Source organism: Mastomys coucha, unplaced genomic scaffold, assembly GCF_008632895.1.
Source record: "Mastomys coucha isolate ucsf_1 unplaced genomic scaffold, UCSF_Mcou_1 pScaffold3, whole genome shotgun sequence".
Taxonomy (NCBI): domain Eukaryota; kingdom Metazoa; phylum Chordata; class Mammalia; order Rodentia; family Muridae; genus Mastomys; species Mastomys coucha.
Window position 1 is genome coordinate 21,108,752 of NW_022196909.1, and position 14,331 is coordinate 21,123,082.

General features: G+C 41.3%; 1 long non-coding RNA gene across 4 annotated transcripts in view; it reads right to left on the reverse strand.

Moving 5' to 3' along the window:
- Nucleotides 1-11,526, reverse strand: part of LOC116075033 — a 13,226-nt gene extending 1,700 nt beyond the window's left edge. Inside the window, exons 1-6 of one of the 4 annotated variants that reach the window (XR_004112391.1) lie at nucleotides 11,413-11,490; nucleotides 10,647-10,792; nucleotides 9,627-9,764; nucleotides 7,505-7,567; nucleotides 5,722-5,976; nucleotides 4,445-4,601 (exon numbers count right to left, since the gene is read on the reverse strand). This is a non-coding gene — a long non-coding RNA (uncharacterized LOC116075033). The other 3 variants (XR_004112392.1, XR_004112389.1, XR_004112390.1) reach the window with 3 other exon arrangements.
- Between the last annotated feature and the right edge of the window lie 2,805 nt (nucleotides 11,527-14,331).

The window sequence follows — 14,331 nt, forward strand, 5'->3', positions numbered from 1 at the left end:
CTTTCTTTCTTTTAATAAAACACAACATTTCCATTCCAACCCCCTATCAGAAGCAGGAGAACTTGATAGTTCTCATCTGATTTCTGAACCAGTTGTAGGTCTGTGGGCCTCCCATGTGCAGGGAGGAAGACCATCTGAGACAGCCTTTTGGTTTTTTGTTTTCTTTTTCCTGGGAATATCTTTCTGTGTCTATCTGTATGTGTTTGTCTGTGTGTACTCTGTGCTTTTTGTCCTCTCATACAAAGTTTTCTTTGATTCCTAGGATGGGACAGGGACAGAACACCCCACTGGGTCTAGTCTTGAACCGTTTTAAGGACTTTCACAGAAGGCTCTGGTCTGGCTTTCCTTGAAAACTAACCGTCTTTCACAGAAATGAATGGTTCACTTATAAAGTAGGATGGCCTGAGGAGGGAACTTTTCATCTCCCCATCATTTACAGGGAGAAGGCTATAATTTATGAGGGCAGAGGCCACCCAGACCAAGTGCCATATATCACCACATGGCAATACCTGGTCAAAAAGCCCAAAGTTTGGATGTGACCTTTTGTTACCAGCCTCCCTGCTCCTTCCCTTCTTCCTCTGAAGAAGGGTCAGCCTCTGCTGCCTGTCTTGCTCCCCATGGCTACTTCTGAGGGGGATCTCTGTCCTTCCTGTGTTATGAGTTCTTTAGCCACTGCCCCTGCCCAACCTTTGCAGTTGGAGGACCAGCCCCTCACTCCCCTGATTTTCCTGACTCTACTTAGATTTCACCTTACACTTGGGCCTGTACTGCCTAGAGGGCTGACTCTACTGCTGAGAAGTTAAATCTTTCAAATTCAGACTCCATTTTAGAGAATCTGACCTAAGTTTGAACTCAGGTAGACTAACAGGCCAGTACCTAGCATTAATTTCTAAGTTATCCTCCAACAAACCCCTAGCTTAGCTCCAATCTCTAGGCTCACCCCCAACAAGACTAGTGTCTCCAGGTTATTATCCCAACAGATCTGCACCCCGAAGTTACAAGCTCACCTCCTGCCTAATGACTACCAATGTAGAGGGAAATAGAAATCAAGTTTATGGTTTAACTCCCAGCACCAGCTGATTACAGTAAAGGCTATAGTAGCTTTCCAATTAGATGCTTGCATACTTACCCACCTCCCATCCCCCATCCCAACTTGCTGCTTACTATAAAGTCTTACCCTGATAGATACTCGGGGCTCTTCATCACCAAAAGCTGATAGGAGTGTGCTGAGGGCTCTCTGCTAGCTTGAATAAAAAGGTTCTACTGTGATTGCATTGGATGGGCTCCTGACTAGTTTTGGGGGCTCAACACATTTCCCTGGCACTACACTGTGGCCTTACCCCTCAGCACTATGGGATCCGCAGATGCTCAGGAGAGAGAGTTCATGACATATGTGTAATTTTCCGGTAATGGTCTTTAAAACTGGAGATCTTTACAATTGCAGAATCCCCCAGTTTCAGAAAGACCATGAACAGCTTTCACAGGTCTTCTAGATTCAATCATGCTGACTCACTTGCCAACCTGGGATGACTGTCAGCAGTTGTTCCAGGTCCTCTTCACAACAGAGGAGAGAGAGAGAGAGAGGATTGTAGGAGCTTCCTTGAAATGGGTTTCAGGAGCAAATGGGTTGCTCACTCAAGTCCAGGCTGATATTGATGTAGCCTTTCTTTTGACTCAACCCAACTGGGATTTTTAACACTGCTGAAGGTAAGGAAAGATTCCAGGTCTATAAGTAGATTCTGATGGGGGACCTCCAAGAGGCTGCCCACAAATTTATCTAAGATGAGCCAGGTGATGGAGGAAAAGAATGGAAACACCAGGGAATATCTAGAAAAATATTTTGAAGCCTATAGGGCCTACATTCTTTTTGACCCATTAGTCAGAGAGCACCAGTCAGCTGTTAGCATGGCTTTTGTTAACCAAGCTGCCCCTGACACCCATCAGAAGCTTCACCACCTGGATGGCTTTGCAGTTAAGCCACTGACTGAGTTAGTCGCCATAGCTGAGAAGGTTTTCAACAACTGGGAGATCCCTAGGACTGACAGACTGGCAAAAGTGCTACTCCCTGCTACAAGCCATAACCTTCCTGATAAGAATGCTGAAAAACCTAGCTGATGGAAGGGGCAAAGGTAAGCTAGCTCCAATTGAAGGAAAAGCCTGACCTCCATTAAAGAAGGACCAATGTGCTTATTGCAAGGGAAAAGGCCATTGGAAGAATGAGTGCCCTAAGAAAAATCGAAAAGAGGGTACAAAGGTTCTGCAATTAGAAGAACTAGATGACTGAGAGTACTGGGGCTCAAAACCTCTCTATGAGCTCTGAGTAGCCTTAAAAGTGGAGGGGAAGCCCATGACTTTCTGGTGGACACTGAGGTACATTCATTTTGAAACAACCTCTGGGGCCATTTTAAAATTGAAAAACATGGGTCTAAGGGGCAACCAGCACTAAGCCCTGTCCATGGACTACCCAAATAAAGGTGGAAGTGGTAGCGGGACCACTAACCCACTCATTTGTTGTTATCCTTGGGTGTCCATACCCCATTTGGGAAGAGACCTTCCAAAATGGAGGGGGACCCAAATCCATTTTGGTCTAAAGGGAGTGGAAGTGCTAGATAAGCATCCATATTCTGACCTGGGCCCTAGAAGAGGAACATAAACTGTCCCCTCAACCATCCCCATGTCTAAGCCCATTACTTCGGAGTTTCCTAGCAGAAGTCCCCAAAGTCTAGGCAGAAAAAAATCCAATGGGACTCGCCCTACATCAGGTCCCAGTTCTAGTTCAATTAAAGGCTGGGGCTACACCAGCTCGAATCAGGCAATATTTAATGCCCAGAGAAGCCAGAAGCAGGATCACCCCTCACATTAATCAGCTCTGGGAGGCAGGGATTCTGATTCCTTGCCAATCAGCATGAAACACTCCTCTCCTTTTGGTCAAGGGGCCTGATTTTAAAGACTATTATTGGCCTGTGCAGGATTTAAAGTAGGTAAATGAGTGGGTGGAAGACATCTATCCCGGACAAGCCCCCAAATGTAAAGGTTCATGATTCACCACTGGGGTCTCTCTAGTGGACTTCTGCAAAATAAAACACTCTTTACACTTACATACTATTTAAGTCATTCTTTGGCAAATCATGGATCTTACAATAGGAGCTCTGGGACTCAAAATGATTTTGTGGTAAAAATATTAACATGCTTTCCAGAGTATGTGAATTCCAGGGTATATAAATTGGACTGAGATGTTTTGAATCTCATTAAGCAACACTTTTAAGCCTATAATTAGAAAACAACCAAAGAGAATTTAAAATCTTGAGCTTGTGACTAGGATAATAGTCAATGCTTACCAGAGCTAGATTAATAACTTATCACAACTCCACTGATGAATGTCAAAACTATAAACTTTTAAAGTGTTAATATAGTAGTGTTATAAGGAGGGAAAGCAATCTGAAATATTTCTCATTTTTTACATATCTTAAATTATTTTCTTATATCTTTAGAAATTACATTTACATTTTGTAAAGCACAGTACGGGTGCTAGGGGAGTAGGGGAGCCTTAGCGGGCCCATGGTCAGGCATCCCTCCCCACTGAGAATGAAGTCATGGAGAATGCAGTTTATTTGGGGACAAAGGAAGGGAGGTTGAGAAGGAAGTAGAGGCAGAGAAAAAGAAGATTGGGGGCAGGTCGGGTGTAGGTAAACTACCTGGCTATTGCTAGGTAACAGTTGGGCAGAGCCCAGAAGGAATGCTAACATGCTAACACACACCTTAAAACATTTTCTTAGACCTTTATAACCGCTATTTATATACATTTTTTCCCCTCCAGACAGGGTTTCTCTGTGTATCCCTGGCTGTCCTGGAACTCACTCTGTAGACCAGGCTGGCCTGGAACTCAGAGATCCACCTGCCTCTGCCTCCCAAGTGCTGGGATTAAAGGCGTGCGCCACCACTGCCCAGCATATTTACATATCTTAAAACAGTTCTTTAGATCTTTACAACTTACTGAAGCTTCACACCCTCAAACCTTTACAACTTGTCCACTTTCTTTGACCCTCAGAACGTACATCAACTTTAAACTGTGTTTTAGCCCAATTGTTTGCCATGAGACCCAGGAAGTTGTTTATTGAGAGCAGTCATAGTAAAGCGCTTTCCTTTAAATAAAAACATAGTAAAAGTTACTTGGAAACTTGTTTTTTGAGATTATCTCCTTTCAGAGTATGGTAGCAAACTGTCTTTCTCTGGAGATCCAGTAGTAGCTCCAGAAAAGTCAGGCCTGAGGCCTTAGTTTTACATGTGAAGAAAACAGAGAAGGCACTTGAAACCCTGGGGAGAAGCTTGTATGCAGATGTTAAAGCTATGGTTAGTCAATACTATCAAAAATCTAAGAATTACAACTGGTAGTATAATCCAAATTGTCCATGCATCAATTAGAATGACAGAGACTTTCCCTTACCTAGGCCTGCCGCTTTAAGCTCCCTTGATCTCCATGACCTTGTTAGGAACAGGAGTTGTAGGTCTTCAAGCTGTCATGCAGAACAGTGTTTAATCTCCAGCTGTCATACAGAGCAGTGTGGCCTTTGGCTGTCAGACTCAGGTCTCAGTGATTTTTCCTGTAGAGGAACGTTAGTAAGTCCAGGGAAAGTACGGCAACCAACCCCAAACTGCCTAGTTTTTACAGAGTCCTGGCAGCACACAAGGCATGGGACAGTTTGTTGTGTTTTATAAAAAGAAAGAAAAGCCAGGATTTTGTTGGTAGAGGCACACGGTATGGGTATGGTGAGGTGGGAGGGGGGTGCTTCAGGCCCAAGCTAAGGCATCCTCTAAGATAACAGCCATATGACAGTTTTAGTATAGAATAGAGTTCATGGGAAGGAGAGTTAGGAAGGGAAGGGGAGGGGGGGGGAGAGAGAGAGAGAGAGAGAGAGAGAGAGAGAGAGAGAGAGAGAGAGAAGAGAGAGAGAGAGAAGAGAAGAGGCTGGCCAGGAATACCACATAGAGAGAGGGGCAAAGGGAGAGAGGGAGAAAGGAGTTGAGAGTAAGAGCCTAAGAGAATGAAAGGATAGGAGAGTGAAGAGTGAGGAAACAGCCTCTCTTATAGTGAGTCAGGCACACCTGTGGGGTGGAGCCTAGAAGGAATGCTAACATAGTTTATAACAGTGGTTAGCTCTACCACAATTCAGATGGAGTGGTCTTGTCATGCCCCATCTGTTTTCTTTGGAAAATTTTGCCGGAAATATTAAAAAGAAATCACTCCGCAAGCTTGCCTGCTCTGCTGGTACCGTCCGGCCTCATCACTATATCCCACTGGGGTCCTGCTATTTACTCCCAGCCGCTAGGAGTGAGGAAATTATGTCTATAATTCTTAAATATCTTAAATAACATTCAGCAGATCTCAGAAAAGTTTGAGAACCACCTATACTTAAGTATACCTGCCATTTTGCTTTAGGCTTAACTTTGAAAACACATGCAGGAGGTTAAGCAAGGCTTATTTCTGTAATTAATAATGAATGTAAGTATAGTTGTGAACTCATCCTCACCGATGAATTTGATTATTTAGTAGGTGATTTACTATTAACTTGTGTCACAATTCAGGCTGTAAATCATGGCAGCAACAAATTTTTCAAAACCCAGTGGAAAGGTTATAATATTTTTATTTATTCATAAATGGCAAAAAGCAGACAAATGGTAAACCGGGCCTGCATTCATTGGTTCACACACTCTCTCACAAACCTTTCTAGTCTGCAGATCTATCCCTAGCTCTCTAGCAGAGAAACACAGATAAGGTGTGACTACATGTTCCTTGTTTCGGATCCTCTGGAGCTGAGCTGTGGCGTGTAGGCTTTTGCTGTCTAAGCAGTGGATGTCCACATTCTTGTGGGGTTCACAAAGATTATTTCTCCACATGAAGTATCTCTGCAGGGGTCTCTGGAGATGAGCCATTTTGTCATGCCAGGTAACTGTGGGGTGGATCATACCTGCAAGGTACTGTGGGTGGAGTTTAGATAGAATGTTAACATTCTCCTGTTTTGGTTTAGTTATAAAAAAATTAGAAAGAGACAATGGTAGAACAGGAATAGGGTCATTGTGATATCTGGCTACTTCATGTTGGCACTGGGGTGACATGTCTCTAGGGAACTTAGAAGAATGGATAAAGGGGAATGTTTGTCCAGTCTTATGAGAGTTGGTTGTTTCCTTGCTGTCCACGATGTGTGGAGCCATCTGAGGATAGGTCAGAAGGAACAGGACCAGTAGAAGCATCAGTGTCTGTAGCTGTCCTAGATGTAGTAAGGGCTTACATGACATGACAAGATGCTGAAATCCACAAATATATTTATTATCTATAGAGATTAAGCACATTTGGAAGAAAGATAAGATTTTTTTTTTTAAGATGTACATTTGAAACCCAGAGGAATCCCACCCTCTGGAATAGGTAGGAAGTGGGAACTTTAGGCAGACGTACTTATCTGGATGGAGTCTATTTGGTCCATGAGAGGTAGATATGAGTGGGAGAGGTAGATATGAGTGGGAGAGGTAGATATAACTGGGTTTCCTGTAGCTTATAAGTTTACAAAAGAGATAACAACTTGAGTTAACAACATGAACAGTCTTTAAGATGAGCCTTTTGTGGAGCAGAAGGAACAAAAACTTTTTTTGTGTGTGATTAGAAAGTTGGACCACATAGTGGAATGTTCCATTAAAGTTAAGAACTCAAATAATGTTAGGACAGTGGTACAGCAAGAAGAGGAAATATGAAGCATTTAATCAATACCTTCACCTGTTTGATTTTGTTTTTCTGTATTTCTTTAATGAAATTTTTTGTTTCCTCTTTAAGGGCTTCTATCTGTTTACCTGTGTTTTCCTGTATTTCTTTTAGTGAGTTATTTATATCCTCTTTAAAGAAGTCTATTTTTTTCATGTGATAGGATTTTAGGTCAGCTTCCTGATTTTCAGGTGTGTGGGTGTATCCTGGCCTTGCTGTGGTGGGAGAACTGGATTCTGATGATGCCAATGTATATTGGTGTCTGTTGTTTATGATTTTGTGCTTGCCTCTCACAATCTAGTTATCCCTGGTGTTACCTGGCCTGGGTGTGTCCGCCTATTGCTTGCCTCTTGTGTTTCTGTGTTGCTGCTTGTCTCCTGGGAGGCCTGTGGCTCTGGCTTTAGCAGACTTCCTGTGAGGCCTTCAGACTGTGGGGTCTTCAGAGGGGTAGACAAGCTGCTGATTTGTTGTTCTGGCTGCAGCAGGTCTCCAGGGAGGCCTTCAGACTATTGAGCCTTCAAAGGAGCAGTCAACCTGTGTCCCTCTCTGTAGCTGTTCTTCTTGGAGGCCTTCAAACTGTGGGGTCTATTGCCCAGTTGCCCTGCATGCAGCAGACCTCCTGGAGGCCTTGACACTATGATGTCTAGGAGCAGACAAGCTGATACTCTTCTCTGGGAGAAAGTTGTGGATAACTTTCTTGCTAGGTACCATTATCAGAAGTTAAAACAAGACACTCAAAGGATACTTGCTCACCTAGGCTTATGGTGGATTTATTCATAATAGCCAGAAACTTGGAAAAACCTAGATGTCCCAAAACTGAAAATGGAAAAAGAAAATACATGTGTATTACTCCACTGTTAAAAAATGACGATGATATTTTTAAAATAATTTCTATTAGATATTTTCTTTATTTACATATCAAATAATATCTCCTTTTCCAGTTTCCCCTGGGGGGAGGAGACACCTGTTCTCTCCTCCCTCCCCCTGCTTACCAACCCACTCTCTCCTGCTTCCTGTCCCTGGCATTCCCCTACACAGGGGCACGGAACTTTCACAGGACCAAGAGCTTCTCCTCCCATTGATGACCGACTAGGCCATCATCCACTGCTACATATGCAGCTGGAGCCATGAGTCCCACCATGTGTACTCTTTGGTAGGTGGTTTAGTCCCTGGGAGCTCTGAGGGTACTACTTAGTTCATATTGTTGTTCATCCTAAGGGGTTGCAAACCCTTCAGCTCTTTGGGTCCTTTCTCTAGCCCCTCCATTAGGGACTCTGTGCTCAGTCCAATGGATGGTTGTGAGCCTCTACTTCTGTATTAGTTGGGCACTGTCAAAGCCTCTCAGGAGACAGCTATATCAGGCTCCTGTAAGCCAGTACTTGCTGGCATTCCACAATAGGGTTTGGTGATTGAATGACATCATGAAATTTGCAGGCTAATGGATGGAATTAGAAAAACAAAACCAAACCAACTAACCAACAAAACAAGAACATTATGACTGAGTTAACTCAAACCCAGAAAGACAAATATGGTCTGTATTCATTTACAAATTGATATTAACTATTAAGTGAATTATAGTCCAGTGATAATCTACAGACCCAGGGAAGTCAGATAAAGGAGAAGGATATACTGGAAAGGCATGGCTCTCCTTATGAAGGTGAAACAGAATAGATTCTGAGGGTGGACTGGGTGCAGGTGGGGTCAGAAGCAAAAGGGATCAGTGGGGAAGGGGAAAGGCATTGTGCCTTGAGAGACATCTGAAATTGGGGTGTATTTGGGGGAAAATTGTGGAAACTAGTGCAGTGGAAACTTCCTGGAATCTATGAGGGTGACTATAGTGAGGACTTTTAGTAATGGAGATAGCATCTGAGTTGGCATTCTTTTGTTGCCAGGCAAGGCTTTCATGGGAGGGGATTGAGTTTTGCTAGGTTGAGTTCTTGGCCAAGGAGGTCCCATGAAGGTTCCTAACAACACAGGCTGATTTTCAGACAGAATTGTTTAACAAACTCTCTGAACCTGAGAGCAAGGCCCCATATTCAAGCACAGCTTCCATATAGCTTATTGATTGTAAAAAGGTCAAGCTGGTGCAGGCTGGGAACCTTCACTTCTATGTTTTAGTCTCCTTGATTTTAGAAGGTACTCTGTAGGCTACAGAAAGAAAAACCTGGATATGAACCCAGACATAAAATCTTCTACCAGCAATATGTCGTGTCTAATATGTATCTGGGTAGTGAAGGCATAGAACTGTGATAGTGCCCAGGCAATGTTTGATTTATCCTGAGGTTCATGCTAGAGAGGGAGTCCATGATCTATACTGCCTGGACCATCAGGAACCAGTGGCTGGATTGGCCAGAGACCTTGGGTAGAGCCAAACATGACTACATTCCCCCACTGGAAAAAAGTAAAAGATAAATGAAATGATTTCTAATGATTGGTTTCTATAGTTTTATGCCTTGTCCAGTTGTCATTAGAAAGACTACCACTGGAAGAAGATTGGAATGGATACACAGATCCATAGCCAAACATTATAGGAAGAGAGTCTAAACTGAAGGTTTCCATTGGATCTTCTCCCTCAGACTGAGGAATCCCACAGAAGAGGAGAAAAGATTATGGGAGTCAGAGGGGGTGGAGACAAACATGGCCTCCTGAATCAAGCAGGACTCCCATGGGCTTCCTGAGAATGAAGCAGCAAGGACAGGGCCTGCATGAATCTGGAGCAAGTCCTCTGTGTGTGTATTATGGCTGTTAGCTTGGTGTTTTGTGGGTCTCCTAACTGGGAGTGGGTGTAGCTCTGAGTTCTCTTGGCACTCTTTTCGTTTGATTGTGTTCTTTTGTCAAGCCTTGTTACGAGACCTTTTGCCTTGTCTTACCATACCTTGTTTGGTTCTGCGTGGCTGGCATTTTTTTAGAGGCCTGCACTTTTCTGAAGAGGAGAAGAGAGGGATCTTGGGAAGATGGGAGGTGTGGAGAAGCTGGAAAGAATGGATCAAGGGGAACCTATTGTTGGGATACACTGTATGAGAGAAGAATATATTTTCAATAAAAGAAAAAAATAACAAGGAAGAAAATACATGCACATCTCATGCTGGTTGAACACTCTCGTTTCCTCACTTACTAATTCTACATAGCTTCATTTATCACGCATATTTTAGTCATTGCTGGAATCCCAGGGGGTGAGTTTTTATTGTGCATAATGGCATGAGGTAGAATCAAAGATAATTTGATCTGAACACAATTCATGACAACTTCATTTTAGAAACAGTTGTTACCGCTTTAAAAAATAGATAATCAAGACTAAGAAAAAAAAAAGACTAAAACTGTGGAATTAGTGTCTGTGGAGTACCCAGCTATAAATGGGATCTCTATATTACAAATCCTCTTCCTAAGATTTAGGGGACTGTATGAAAGAGGGTGTGAAAAATTGTGGGAGACATAGATTGGAAAATATTGGGGCAAAAACGATTCTTCTGTACATGACAGACTGTTTCACTCATGAACTAAAAACTCCTATGTTGCCTGTACAAGATTTGCACAAAATTATGCCAGTCAACATTATAGGCTGACATGGGAAGGAACTCATGAACTCCCAACTCCTAGATGAGAAGTTATTCAAGGTTGATTGCTGCTAGGGGAGGAAGTGTCAATTTTCTTTCTTGATGTAACCTTTGGTATATTGAACATGCTTTGCTTGATGGCCCCACAGAATGGTGTCTATTCTGTCTAGTGTTGTGGAAATATTTAATTTCAATCAGGGGGTTCTACCCCATCTTTGATTATTCAATTCCTAGATAAAAGAAACATGTGACTTTTAATTTACAATAAACCTTTATTAGCACTAGAGCAGGGCAGATATCTATCCTTTTTGCTATTAGAATCTACTTTCCAATTGATATACCTGTTATTACTCATTATGTTCCATCTGGGCTGCTCTTAACTCCAATAGATCAGTCCTCATGGCCATGATTTTAAGATTCTATTTCATGGTGACTTCTTCTCTCTCCATCTTCCTCTCACTTGTCAGGTTCTCCTTTGACCCCACGTCTGGGAACATCAAATCCTACCTATGTCAACCCCCAACTACTGGCTGTTGGCATCTTTATTTAACCAATAGTTTTAAATCAAGGACCAAGGTCATATTGTCTGTTTGGATTCTCTCATTCCTCGGAGCAACCAGGCCTTAGGGGCCAGTACTTAGTGTACTGGGATATGTTTTATGGAGGTGTGGTGAGGTGGGAAAAGGGGTTGCCTTGGTGGGCCCATGCTGAGGCATCCCTTCCCCTTGAGGGACCAGCCACAGGATGGTATAGTATAGAATAGAGAGAATAGAGTTTAATCAGGGAATGGGGAGAATAGTCAAGAGGGTAGTAGAGGCAGAGAAGGGGAGAGAGAGAGAGAGAGAGAGAGAGAGAGAGAGAGAGAGAGAGAGAGAGAGAGAGAGAGAGAGAGAGAGAGAAGAAGAGGAGAAGAGAAGAGAAGAGAAGAGAAGAGAAAAGAGAAGAGAAGAGAAGAGAAGAGAAGAGAAGAGAAGAGAAGAGAAGTAGAGGCCATCCATGAGCACATGGGAGAGAGGGAATGGGGAGAGAGTGGGAGCAAGAAGAGCAGGAGCAAGAGAGAGAGAGAGGAAGGGGCTAGCAGCCCCTTTTGTAGTAAGTCAGGCATACCTGGCTATTGCCAGTTATCTCTGTGATGGAGCTTAGACAAAATGCTAACAGTACTTATCATAACAATACATATCAAAAGATCAAACCTCAATAGTCTAGAATCTCTGCCCTAATATACCAAGAGAACCTTACTTAGACTCCAGAACCCAGGACATAGTCTATGTCCATTGTTTTCTCAGATTCCAAAGTTAGTTACTATCCTCTGTATTATTCCATACTGGTCAGTAGAAGGGAGTCACTCTTAAACACACTGAGGTATATAAAAAAGTACATGAAATTGGGAATAATGTTGGGGTGGAATAGTTGGAGGGGTGCATATAATGAAAATACATTGTATATGTGTATACATCTCAAAGAATGAATAAAAAGATTATAGTAGTAATACCTCATGCATGTACAAGAGACAGCTTTTCTTTCACTGGACTGTCCATCTTCAACTCACTCGAACATAACTCACACAGTATAAGGCCACACTGAATTCAACATCTATTCTATCACTAGAGGACAAATCAAATCATTTGGTTTTATTTTCATTAAAACTGAACTCAGTAGCTTTTAACTGGACTCTTATGCCCATAGGAGGAAAATGCCTTTAGCATCTTTCAAAGATCAGTGACAAAAACTTTGCAATTGTTCTGCTCAAGTGTTTTTCCTTAGTGACTTTACTAATAAATTCAGGTTTCTGGCAGGAGATAAATTCATTAGAACATTTCTTCATTTCTTTTTTTTTTCATTTCTTCATTTCAAATAAATGCAGAATTATTGGAGTGCCCTGATTTGATTATTTGATTTACAAACTGAAGAAAATATGGTCTCGGGGAGAATATTTGGTGTTTAGGACAAGGCAACATTCCTGAAGTTCGGAGAATCTCGTCTCTGGTACAGAGTCCATCATACTTTTCATCTGTCTAGAATCTCTGCCCTTATATACTAAGATAGCCTTACTTACCCTATGGACTCCAGCACACAGGCTATGACCACTGTTTTCTCAGGTCCCAAAGTTAGTTATTATTCTCTGTGGTCTTCCATGCTGCTCAGTAGCAGGGAGTCACTAGTACAGGATCTTGTACTCACAGTCCATTTTCTTTACCTGCTCAGCTAAGAAAAGATGCTACTGCTTGCTTTCCATTTTTTTCTCTTGAGGCCAGAGTTACAGTCCTTGATGCACTCCCAGACAGCTGAAGGAAGCAGAAAGGATGTGTTGTTGCCTGAAGTCCAGCAAGGTTCAATCACAGTGTATTCTAGGCTCTTTGCTACATAATATATTTCATTACACATAAAATGATTTGTAAAGCTGAAGTGAGCATTTAAGAAGAGCACATATGAATTATTTGACAGGGCAATGTTCAGGGCACTTTGGAAATGATTCATTATAGGCAAAATCAGTCAGAGTAAGCAGTGTAACTGAAATCCATTCTTTGGATGTGTTGACAAAAAAATTATACTGTGTTATCCCACAGCAGTAAAACATATGTTATTTGATTTCCTGTCACAATTAGGGGAACTGATATGTTTAAAATTGTTCAGCTTACATTCAATACAAGTAGTTCAAAATAATGACTAAGTATACATTGACAGCAAGCATTATTCAGTGTCATACTTCAGCTATGAGAGATGGTTTGAATTTTAAGTTAAAAATAAAATGACAAATAGATAGGTTATTTATAGGCTCCAGACTCTTGGGTACCAGTGTTCTGTATATTGATTCACATTATCTTATGAAGATTAAAGATAGGTCTAAATGATAGAAGATCTTGTAGGAACTGTTGATATTTTCATATGAACATAGAGGTCTCTATGGCTAGCCCTCGTGACAGGTGCTGGCTCTAATTTACAAACACACATCTCTTGTTTATTTAGAACAGATAAATGAAGTTTTGCTCATAGTATTTCGTTTATAAATTGTTGCCCAAACCTTGCATTACTTTTTAAGTTATTTTGACAGATTCTAAGGAGTATAAAAAAACCTACTTTATTTATCTTCTATTTTAATCTGCAAATAAATTTAGATGGTGTACAAAGAAAGCATGCAAAATATCTCACAAAATGATTAAAATTTGGACAGAAAAGAAGAGATAGAGAAAAACAGAAATAATGGAACATGAAAGCACAGGGTCTAAGGGATGGAATTGATGCTAAGAAACATAGAAGCAAATGCAGAAAGGGACTAGATGGTTACTGGTTAATGTACTTATTCTTATATTGAATATCTATTATTTGTTGCATGTTTAATACAATCTATTACTATTGCATAACTATACTATTAGTAATAGTAACTATACTATTATATTACAGCCACAGTATGTTGAAGAAGTAAAAAGTATATTGCTATTTACTTTAGTAGCCTAGTTTTAAATAGTTATTTTTATTGTCTGCTAGTTTTATATCAGAGTACAAGTTATATTTATGAGATTATTCTCTGTTATCTTGAAAATGTTCTCTGGGTAGTACTTTCTCAGCTTTACTAAAAATGACTTCTGCACAGGTTACATCAGTGGAGTCATTTGAGACCATTGTTTGCTAGATCTATGACATGTTTCACAGGTACAGATTTGTATTTTCTTGTCCTTCTGGTACAGTGACATTATATTGTCCATTTGATTGAATTTTTGCTTTAGCAGCATAAGACCTGTTATGGTCTGGATCAGGGACAAAAAAATCCAAGCTTGACAAACCTTGGACACAGGGTAGGAGAAGGTCATGCCAGGGGAACTCTGAGGTTGAGAACCCACATAGCTGTAATTGTGGTAATGCCATTTAAAGAGAGAGAGAAACAGCGAAAGGAAAGGCTTTTAGAGGGAAGAGAAATTCACTTGAGATTGAGGTATAATTATTACTTTATAATAGGTTGCCATGGCTTTGAATTCATTAGGCTTAACATTCCCAGATCATTTAAAAATCATTTTTTTTTTTTTTTTG